General features: G+C 40.2%; 1 protein-coding gene across 3 annotated transcripts in view; it reads right to left on the reverse strand.

Moving 5' to 3' along the window:
* sbno2b (strawberry notch homolog 2b) overlaps positions 1-10,619 on the reverse strand; it is a 59,272-nt gene extending 48,653 nt beyond the window's left edge. For all 3 annotated transcript variants that reach the window (XM_026304560.2, XM_026304559.2, XM_026304557.2), the window contains exon 1: positions 10,448-10,619. The gene's annotated coding sequence lies outside the window, so the exon portion shown is untranslated. The remainder of the gene's footprint in view (positions 1-10,447) is intronic.
* Positions 10,620-12,357: the final 1,738 nt, after the last annotated feature.

Consider the following 12,357-nt stretch of genomic DNA (forward strand, 5'->3'; position numbering starts at 1 on the left):
AGAGAGAGAGAGAGAGAGAGAGACCTGACCTAACATATTCACCAACTGCATAGCCAATATACACAAAGGGGAGACCAATTTACCCTCAGGCTGGTGGTTTGATACTGTCAGAGTGGCAGAAGCAAATGTGGGGAAGCCCTAAGCAAAGGACCAACTGGCAAGCATCTTAGGCAGGAGGTCTTAAACAAAAGGGTATTAAATCTTTTCTGAACCTGTATGACAGCTTTCTGCAGTACAGATGAATGCAGGGACAGGAAAGGAAAACAACTTGGTCGCAGTTGAGGAGTCCTTGTGAGACCCATTTGGTGTTGCATTGATTCAAACTCAAACTGCAACGCCATGACAATGCTGCAGGCTGCAATGCATGAAAGACTTAAATATCTTGTCAGTTCAATTTAGGCAAAAATAAGAAGCAAAACAAATCTATTTTGGTCTTGGAGTGTTTTTTTTTTACCCCTTTCAGCAAAACATACAGGCTACCAGTGACCCATGTTAAACACACTTTTGAGGATGGTCAGATGGGTAAACCTGGGTTCATAGCCCCTCTACGTGCTTTTCTAAGAGATGTTCTCAGAAGCATTAAGAAATACGAGAAAAAGAGAATGCAATCATGTAAATGGATGAGCTACAGAGGGAATCTGAAGTGAAACTTAATTTTGTTGGTTTATTTAATTTAATTCTATTTAATTCAGGGGTTTCAGCAGTTATGTGTATAAAACCACAGGCTCAAGTCTCTCAACAGCGACATCCAGGGATTCTTCTGTGCAATCCTGAATGCATGCATCACACAAGTCTCCTGCATGAATGTGATATTCAGGAAAATTCAACCCACTAAGCTATAAGTCTATGAGAAAGCCAGAGTATTTGAATGCCAAGTAGCATAGTAGTAGCAACAGGATGAATTCTTCAGCCAACATTACTGATTTGAATCAATTTTAAAATTCAATAAGTGTGACAGCTGATTCGTCATTCCATCACCCCCTTCAACTACAAACCTCAGCTGCTATTACACTGTCCAAAAGACAGGACTGATTTCTTTCCAACATCTTCCCATAAAGGCCAATCACTCATTTCCCCTACCACCCTCAGCCACATCACACACCATTATGCCAGTTACTATCTCTTAGCAACAGAAAAATGTCTGCCTTTTGCTGTCCCCTCTTCCCTGACCCGCACCACTTCAGCAAGCCTCTGGATAATCAATATTGATCATTGCAAGAGTGGTCCCAGCTATTCCCTTACTGTAAGGACTGTCCTTACAGGAAAACAGCAAAGGACCCTTGCAACGAGGAAGAGGGTGGTGATGATGAAGGGTATCAACAGGGTGAAGGTCGGAATTATGGCATAAAAGACACATTGAGTTCAATTCAAAAAAAAGTGGCACATGCATAAGTCATTTTTATATCCCTGTAAGATTTGTTAAAAATGTTCCTGCTTTGTCAATATTTGGATTTATAGATTGCAAGACTGCTAAGCAAAATGTTTTGGATATGCTGAAGAAGAAAATGCCATTTTAAAACAAACTTAAACTGTGGTGTTTTCTTATTGAGTAGTTGCGAGCGAGAGAGAGAGAGAGAGAGAGAGAGAGAGACTTTGCTGGATTATCTGTTTAATCTGTTAATTACTTCAAAGGTTACTGCTGGTTTTTGTGCAGCCCACTCCCATGTGTCTCTCCCGCCCACCATCTATTTCTCCCCCCGTCTCTCTGGGTGGCCTTATGCAACAGGTCACTACAGGGAGATTAGGTCACTTAATATGCAGCAGTATACAATGATTGAAATATAAAACAAGCCCATACTGAGTGCCTAAACTGCACAGGCTGGGAAGCAGGACTGCAAATATGAAGATTTAGTGAAGTTACAAACAGCATTTCCAGTGTGTGGACACATTCTAGGCCAGTAGGTTTCCCTCGGCAATGTGAGTCATTGTGCTTGTCTGTCAGCCAGACAGGGGTTAACAAGCAGCATGCCTCTGTCACTTCAAAAAACACAAGATGTGTGTTTACTATGTGTGTTGTTAGTTACAGCACCCAACATGTGCATGCAAGTACATTAGGTGAGAGGTAAAATGTAGTCTGTGGTTGGAAGGACTCCCCGGTTGAATGCTGGTGGCCTGTGCTGACTATCAGAGGCTGCCAGAGCACATGGAGATCATCCAGGGAAGAGTGACTTCCTTAAGCTGCTAAGTCACGATTAGTGCTCACGAGGAGAACAACCATTATGCCTGGCGCGTGTGCCATCTCACTCACATATGCACCCTCATGTGGCCTGCTGATACACAGGCATACTTCCATATGCAACTATTTAGTATCTATGTGTAGTATAGAGTAAGGCTGTTTATCTCATCACATAAAATTTACATTGTAGTCAAGAGTTTTTACTCAGCTCCAGACAGAACCATAGCCTTTATCCTGTTTCTATTTGTGTGACAATGTAACAGTGTAAGAGACATTCAGATTACAGCATGTCTACAACTTCACTTCCATTGAGCCAATGTAGCCGTCTACATTCCACATACTGTTTGTGCTTTATGTGTGTGATACACTCATCCATACCTCATCAAGTTGATATACTTCTCACTTACATGTGTGGGTATATCTTTGTATCAGTGCAATGCTCAGTCATGTGCACAGCAGCAGTGGCTTTTCAGCGCAGCCACAGCTTTTGCAGACACAGCGCTGTGCTGCTGAACGTCTTCTGTCACTGCAGAGGCAGAGCGGGGAAGACTATGAGAGGAAATGCTAGGGAAAATAAAAAAGGGAATTGCAAATGACAAAGCACGAGAGGTACAGTCTAAGTAACTATGGGTGTATTATGAGGAAGTGGGACTCTGGACACAGAAATGTAATACATCCACAAGCCCATCTGTTTAGCAGCAGGTGCCCAGTCTAAAAAAAGAAAGTTCGTCTTCCTGGTCATTTTGCATCTTTTTGTGATAATTATGCATCTCTTTTCAGTTATTTAGCATCTTTGTGGGCGAGTAGTCATTTTGTATTTCATTTTGTGTCTCTTTGGGGCCATTGTCTGTGTTTTGCATATCTTTGTAGTCATTTTGGAATTCTGTAGCCATTTTCCATCTTGTTGGGGTTGTCCTGCTTTTGGGTCATCTCGTCTTTTTGTGGTTACAGGGTTCTGTAGTCAGCTGCAATACACGTGCATGTACTGTAACAGTGGAAGCATGATCACACTTCTCATGCAACAGCCCTCTGGTGGCATCTGTCGCTCTCCCCTCGTAGTCTGCACTTATTTTTACTATGAACGAGCTGACTGACAACAATCATTCAGTCCAGTTCACTACAGCCATTCATCTAAGTCACCAGCATCACCAGTAATCAGGTCAAAAATGATCAGGAACCAGCTGACTTACACCACAGCAGCATGGGGGCTGTTAGCTGGTTATGATTGCCCAGACTGGCTAGATTCATTAGCTACTGTGATAAAATATTTATAAAAGGAACAAGTTACTTCCCAGGGAAACATAGGGATCCGTCATTTAAAACAGCCTACATTATTAATCAGCACCTTTTTTCGACACAAAAGGTTTACACTTGCCAGTGTGTGCAAATACACACACGCATGCATGACTCACAACCTTAACCCATGAGAGCCCATGGTAACACAGGTTTCACAAACCCTTTAAATGTACTGGAAGGTTTGTTTATCCTGGACCTTACCTCATGAAGTCCCTAAGTAACACTGGCTGAACATCCTGGTGCAGTCATGCAACTGCATGTGTGAATTCATGTGTGAATTTGTGTACCCATGACATCATTTTAAAAAATGTGGTGTTGGTGATGCCTGTGCTGCATCAGGTTCTTGTGAGTTAAACACATACATAGACGAATGTAGAGGTTAACAACCTCTACATTCCAGTTATCTACAAAAAGAAGCTCCATTCAGTATTACAGACATTCCCATAAAGGGACTGTGAACTGCCCAGTAACTAGGTAGGAAAACAATAATGAATCGAATGACTGTGTAACTGAATTCACTGTCTTATCAAAAAGGCTTGAAATGGAAACAAATTGAATTTTAACAGCCTGTTGTTATTATATTTCACCTGCTCAAATATTTATCAAAGAGGCTTGCTGGACAGGGCTCACATGCACAGGAACACACTGAACAAACAGGCAGTCATATGAATGACTGGGCCAAACTGAAAAGCACGATTTATCTACTTACTGTACAAAAGAATAACAATTAATCTTAATTAGGTTTTCATCAACCTGTGCCAAGTAGCTCTCCAGCATCTTATTGCCATTTTGCCAGCACCATGATGATGAATATATTTGTGTGCACAGACACCAGCTGAATGAGGCATTAAAGTGATCTGTCCATAAAAAGGGGAATTTAACCAAGCTCTTGATGCATTTGTTTTAATAAATCAAGAGACAGGCAGATTAGAAGAGAGGACCATGGAGCAAAAAGGAAAGAAAGGTGGGTCCAGAGAAGAGTTTAACAATGACCAATGAAGCAGAGCAGTGCAAAGACGTAGAAAAAAAAATCAAAAACAACAAAAACAATGGTGTACAGTGGCTTGATGACACTCATTTGGAAGCAAATCCCTCTACTTCTACAGCTACCACCAGCACACACCAGAAATAGATCAAAGGCTGACTGGATCAAAGACAGAGCAATCTACTTAGCTGCCTCTTTGCCCCGTTTTCCTCTGTCATTTAATTTCCTCAGAACAGAAGGATGATGACACATGCTAACTGGGTGCTGCTCTCTAACCTTTATTGCTCTGGTTCAGCTAGTTAGCTGAACAGATAACAGCTAATTTTACTTAAATTTGTATGCAGAGTGCTCACTTAATACAGAAGGCAAGACACAGCGATATTTAAATAAGCATTTTGTTTTTGCATTTAATTACTGTGTTAGTTTTTAGTTCTAAATGTGTTGTCCCACAGCTGTATACGCTAGGAGTTGCTCTTTTCTCAGCCACGTGTCTCAGCCAATGAAAGGTACATTTATGTGTCATTTTAAACCTTTGCTGAACACTGACCAAACTTATACAAATGCAGCTATTGTTCTTCAAGATGCTGTGACAAGAATGACCTACGGTGTGTGTTTGATATGTACAGCTCTATTAGTTTCGTTTTACCCCAAAAACAGAAAAGAGATTATCAGATTACTTGCAAACAGAGAGGAATACTCATCAAAAATGACAAGATCTTTCTTCTCAGTAAATATAATGCTGCATTTAAACTCCCAAACATAAATGCACAACCAACACTGCCTCTCTTTCCTTGTGGTAAAGTTTACTTTGAAACTTTTCACCTTAATACAGTCCACTCATACCAGCCTTTTCAGTTCTTAAAATACACCCTCCCACTCTATATTCTCACTAAATCCATCAATGGCCTTATATTCTCAGTGATATTGCCAACTTCTCTCTTCTTCATTTCAATACCCCAACAAACCCCCAACCACCCACAAACCCCCCACCACATGCCATGTGCAGGTCCCACTATATGCTGCCATGTCCCTATTTTCCTTACACTCATTTTTCTTTCTCCTTCCACTGCTGTTAGAGCAGATGGTGACGTTGACTGGTGCCTCTCACCCAGTCTGACCCCCAAACAGAGTGTGCTGCTGATTGGAGGCGACTGGGTTCCTGCCTCTGAAATCTCCTCCCCCTACCAACCCCTCAGTTGCCTTTATTCAGGGAGTTGGTCATAATGTGATGCAAAAGCTATCAGATGCACATTTCGCAAACAACACAGCAAACAGAAGCAATATCGACACTACTGAACTGGAGGGCTTGATACCAGTTAGGTTTTAAACATGGAACACCGGAGTCGACTTACATACAGAAATCAGGGGACTACTTGTCAAATATCAAGCTGTAAATAGGAGGTATTTCTGAAAACCCACTGAAACTTATCTTGAAATGGAAACTGGAGCAAGTTTGTATCTCACAAGCTGAAAAGCTTGTACTCCTTACACAAATTACACATATTATCTAACATGGGACAGTCAAAGTCTGTGAGGTAAGCTGCCAGTATAGTGGTTCAGCTTTCTGAACCCTGCCCGAGTGTTGTTTAAATCTCCACTCCACTCAGACTGACCTCACTTCTCTGGCAGCTGTGAGAATATTGCACCACATGCACAGTGTCAGGGAGCCTGTCTGCGTCTGTTTGAGCCACTTTGCTAAGCTCAGTTCAACCGTGAGCTTCAACTTGGAGCTAGCTGGCTGATGGGGTTGACCGAACCTGCTACCACACTCTTGAACAATAACACCACTGCTAGCCAGTAACCCACACAGAAAATAAAGTTTAGTGCATACAGAACAGACCCTCTTTGAGTTGGTGTGTTTGTTAGTGTATAGGAAAAAAAAGGCTTTTGTTTTCATGTGCATTGTAGTCAACCCATTGAAACACTGATCAACTAAGAGTTGTTTTTTTTTTTTTTGGGTTGCTCCAAGGGTTAAAATATCTTAAAATTAAGAACAATATTGTGTATGTGAATGCAACATAATGCATTTTCTAAGCATATTATTTCTCTGCTGATGTGTAAAGTGCAGTAGAGAAATGCTAAAGATATCCTTAGAAAGAACAATGTGTGGCCATTGTTAAGTTTAATCAAACTGCATGTACATATTTAAATAAATGAATTACAGCTGATGTAATAGTCAAACTCCGAAGGTAAACAATATAAGATTTGTAAGAAACCAGAATTTTTAAGTGTTGCAGTTTCCTACACTATATACTCTGTTTATTCTATTTTTGAAGCATCTGTATTACAAATTACCTTAACTGGTTATTTATTTTTTTCCCACTTTGTTCATGAGTAGGACAGCACAGTGGCTTGGAGGTTAGCACTGTTGCCTCACAGGAAGAAGGTTTCTGGTTCAAAGTCCAGCAGGGGCCTTACAGCGCAGGGTTTTCATGTTCTCCCCAATGCCTGTGTGGATTTTCTCTGGGTACTGCAGTTTCCTCCCACAGACATTTATGTCATGTGGATTTATGATTCAAAATTGCCCATAGGAGTGAGTGTCAGTGTGTGTGGTTGTTTATTTCTATGCGGCCCTGTGATGGACTGGTGACCTGGTGTTTCACCCAACGAGAGTTGGGACAGGCTCCAGCAGATCCCTGTGACCGTAAATAGGAATAAGCAGGTTTAGATAATAGATGGATGGATGTTCATGACTACTTAGCAGGCAAAATTTGGAGAAAACCTTCAGTTAGGTTGTTAATTTTATAACTGGTTTGCTAATTTGCAAATGTTGCCTGTTCCTAAGGGCCTAACACAAGAATACATAACAATAAGAGTCCGCAGGTCTGCTATAAGACACAGATATAGGCATGATTGCCCTGTGTTGGGAAACATATTCCAGTAGTTGTTCAGAAGTGTGGGAGTCTAAAACCAGTGTACTATATATACTATTCCAAAAACTGTGCAGCCCAGGCTGTAGGTCAGCATCCTTCCCCGTTTATCACGAGACTGGCTATAAATCTAAAATGATACCTGAAACAATGAGTCACAAGACATTCAATAATCCAGAAATGTGAAAACTGATATTTCTATCACATTTTCTTCCTGGATGAGCCAAATTTTTCAAATCACTGCTTTTCTCAGGATGCTGACAGAAAAGCTAGAAGACAAAATATGCTAGAATGCATTTCAGTCATCTCTTACAGAGCTCTCATGTGGCTCAGCCTCCAGGTCTGAATACAAGCTGGAGCATGGGATATTCAAACAGCCCATCATAAAGAACCTGTTTTAATTATTGTTGCACTGTATAGGTGAATACTAGTATCACATGCTGTATTCGCAGCTGCCATTTGTTCTTCCTCACTCTCGTCTGACCAAACCATCCTTGTTATGTTTAAAACTTAAACTATTATCTAATGAATGCCAGATTCCGGTAAAGCAGGAACTGTATCAAACCTATTACCTAGCCCCAATTCCCCTGCTCCACTCAACATTTTTCACTCTTACTTTAATCAGCCCATGGACCATAAATTAGATTTATCACTGGCACCTATTGGAGAGGGGAGAAAAAGGGGACTAGCATAAAGAAAGAGAGGAGAGTGGAGGCCAAAGAGCAGGGGGCACAAATAACAGTTAAGCCATGGATCACAGCTGTTTGGGCTCATTCCACCACTAATACACCCCACAACCCTCCAGGTATGCTATTACCCAGTAGTTAATTTAATTAACTGACTGCATTAAGTAAAACTTGAACATTTCAAACACTTTTCAAAGTTATCTGACCAAATTGCTAAATTGCTTCTCTTTGTATCATGCTTCCAGTTCCTGTGGGCTCTTAACACAGTGTCAACAGTTCCTGGTGTGTTGTGACCCTCAGAGTCCCTGCAGGTTGTGCAGCCATCAATTTTCTGACACAGTGAGAAATTAGAAAAGGGGGAGCTGCGCAGCACAAACATGCACCTATTCAGAGATGATCTTTCTTATTATTTTATTATCACCCAGTAGGAGGCAGGTATTCACGCATGTATCCAAATTATCAAACAGCACAAAAATGTATTGTGCCAAAAGTATCCTTTATTATATGTGTGAGACATATTTTTTCTTTTTTCTGATTTACTTAATCAATATGGATTAGAAAAAAACAAGCACACTACCTGACAGGATTGTGTCTCAGAACATGGTGTGTAATCATGTAGTTTTTAGTAGCTGAGGACCAGTGAAAAATCAAAAACAGAGCAGTGGTTTCTGCTCACATCTCTGCTTGACAATGCAGGGTAAACAGCCTCTGTGTTGCCATTAAATTCTATATGAGCAATACAAGAGGGATATGACACCTAATGATGCCACTGACCATGTCCAGGCCATTGACCACATCTCTGATTTACTGATTTACTAAAACTGATGGGGGAACCTAGTGTGCCATTCACTTCACAGTCACCAAACAATGTCCATCAACAAGGAGATAATTACACAATTTAAAAAAAACCAGGCACCATGTGACAACCACTGAAATTGCTTGCATGAGGCTTGACTGGCTTTGGCTTCAGGCAACAAAGACACCCAGAAGCTGAAGAGTGAAAACTGCAGGAAAGAAAAAGAACTAGAGGGGTCAGCTTTGTGGGAGCCATTTTCATTTCCACCTGGTCACCACTTCAGTTTTCTGAAACACTACCAAATATCCCAGTTTGTTTTGCTTCTGTTCTCATTGCAGCAACATTCCTAGCTCATAGCAGTGCTTCTCTCCTGAAATACAGAAGTTAGGAAAGTCAAGAAAATACCAGTGATGTGTTTATGTACATCTACGTCTGCGTAATAACACAGTGTAGTGATAGTGTAGTATACACTCAGATTTTTAAGTACTAGGGATACACAGCCACTCTAAGGAGGTATAAATCAACCAAAATATGTGGGGATTCATTCATAAGTACACATAATCTGACGGAGACCAAAGTTTATTTTTACTAGTACTTTAATATTACAACTATTGGTTCGGGTTTACTTAAAGTTCCCCGTTTCCTTTCTAAATATAATGACGGCAGCTTTGTGATAAGTCTATTTCAAGTAACTCTGCCTGCCGTCGGATTATAAGTTCAACAAAAGGTTAACGTTTACACTGTACATGTGTGTAATAGTGGACTTTAAGTTAACTTTTCTTCACAAACTAAACCCGTCGTCACGTTAAATATGTTTGTTTTTTGCCTCTATATTATAATAAGGCTCGAGGAACCTCGGTCTGCACTGCACAAAGAAAAGCAGCCCTGGCGTTACGTTAGTGATCCTCCTGCTAGTGTTAGCTTACATTTAACAAGACTTATTAAGTAATCGATTATTTCTGATTCGTCTTTAGTAATACCGTCAATTACAGACGACAGAATACAGCAAGACCCCATTTTGATTGTCTTAACACCGTGTGTATTTGTGCTAGCTAATTGTGCTAGCTAGGTTAGCATAGCCGTTTTCTGACTGGGTACGTTCGTTTTGTACATTGTCTGCGAAGGTTAATGGGATATGCTATCTGTTTTTCTTAAGAAAACCTCAACGTCAAAAGATTTTGGACTATTTTAGGGGATTTTAGTTATTATGATATTCACACAAATCAGTGGGTTGCGCATGTAAAGGTAATGTCAGTTTAAACATGTTTGGTGAGCCACATAACTTGCTGGTTAGCTGATACCAAAGCATCACGTTAGCTTATTACTAAGTGACTAGCTAGCTTAACGTCAGTTAGCTCTGGGCCTTTCTTGACGCTGGCGTAATGATGGCGATATACGATACGGTTTGTGTAACGTTAATGTGCTATAGCCACTACAACTTCCTTTGGTATTAACTCACTTGGAGTTTACCGATACCGTCGTCTATAACGCTTAACTCACGACAATCGCTGAAGAAGCGGCGTAGCCCGTCGTCAAAAACGTGCGCGCCTAGGAGAGGCTGCCCAGAGCGCATCTTGTTTTAAGGCAACCGCCGATGTGTCGCTCGCCTTTTCGCGATCTCCTCGATGTTACACTTACCGTTAATGTGTTACTTATTCGCAATCCAAACCCCGAACACACGGCCCCACTTTGAACGTAGACTCGCGTCAAAGTGACAAAAAGGAGGAATTTTATCCAACTTATTCTTCTTAGTTGTTTTCTCCACTTCCTGATTGAGACGACGGTGCCATTTTGAAAAGCGAAAAATGTTTCCGCCGCTGTCGTCACGCGCAGGGCCGCTGGTTGCAGACTAGAGCCGGGCCATAAATAGTTCACCCTGGTCCTGTTTGGCACACCTGGGCCAGAGCTGCGACTTGACATATGTATAAATATAAGATGGCAGAAGAGACAAGAAATCAACGACGTGCAGTTTAGGTTACTGGCCCGACACATTGAAGAGTAATAGCCCAATAATAACATCAAGCTCATCGATCTAATGCTCATAGTCAGCCTTGTATAATATATTTCTACCACTTGATGTTATGTATTTATTCGTTTGCATTTTGTAAACATCGTCCAGACTAAAGTGTTATGACAGATAAAAACCTATGAAGTTAATCAAACCAAAAGATCACTACTCCAAAATAAATGTACCTTCATGAGACATTAAGTAGTGTTAAGATTTCTGTTGGCTAATCTATTCACTTTTGTCTGTGTTTCAACTGTGGTGAGGATTAGAATTAGAAATCTCCCAAGTAACAACTTTCTTTCAGATTCCATTAGTTATAGTGAACCTTTCATAGTGAAAACATATTTAGGACTTTGACACAATCATTTAAATGCAATAAAACCTTTATTTTCATTTTTTAATTAGTATGTGAATATATATGTTTTCACTCATTGCCATTGTTATCTTGAAGAAGTCATGGACCTAAATTTAGCTCATGGTATTTACCTACTCTTCCTGCTGTTACAGCTATGTCTAATTAATACTGAAAGGTGCTTACTGGGTCAGCTGCATAAACGGTTGTAGAAAAGGTAATAACAGTGCACAATAAAATAAACCTATCTCACATAGAGCATAAATAGGAACAAAGTTTAAATGCAGTTAATAAAAAGGAATGTAATTGAAGGCCATGGAAATATTTTGCATAAAAATATGAAATGGAATGTTACAGGATTAGATTGTAGATTTGGTTGTGTGGTTCTTGGTTCAATTGAAACCAAATATGTCCAATTGTTATTGTTTCATAGTTTAATTTTAGCAAATTACTTGGACTACTCTCCTGCAAACAGTTATAGTATAAAAGCACATGTTGTCCTCGATGTTAAATGGACTACATGTGCATTTTCCTACTGCAGGTCTCTGTCCTATTTTGGCATCCATCTGTGCATTCTACGTTATTAAACGATAGAGCTGGAAGACATCCAGTTGTTTCCAGCAAACAAACACGGCCACTGCTTTCCTGGTATAATGGTCCCCCCTCTTCCCAACAAAGGATGGTGGTGGGAAGCAAAATTCAAGGTAATATTCATGAGTGGCACTGGCAGGGTTGAGCTTTGTCTTCTCTATCAAATATGATTGTATTTTCTCAGTAAAGTGGAGGATGATAATACAGGATGTAAAATAAAGGCAGATGCATCATGGCATATTGGTGTCACGTCTTTAATGCCTATTAGTTCCTCACTGTGAATATTTTCTTTTTAAACTAAACCATTGCTTATTGTCTTCAGTAGCTGCTCCATATGACATTTGGTTGAACACAGTAACAGCAGACACTTTTAATATCACTTTCTAATAAAATGCTTGCAGACAATTAAGAATATTACCCTTTTAATAAAAATGTATACTTAATGTTCTACCTCAACACTAACTTATTTTGCATATTGGGAAGGTCTTTTCTCTTTTAGTTTGAATATTGTGCCCCCTACTGGTATAATTCTATAAGCACTTGGTTTTATCTGGGCTGGAATTTGAGAAATAGCATTTTGGACTAAATAAAGACTAC

The sequence above is a fragment of the Mastacembelus armatus genome, chromosome 4 (genome assembly GCF_900324485.2).
Source record: "Mastacembelus armatus chromosome 4, fMasArm1.2, whole genome shotgun sequence".
Lineage (NCBI taxonomy): Eukaryota > Metazoa > Chordata > Actinopteri > Synbranchiformes > Mastacembelidae > Mastacembelus > Mastacembelus armatus.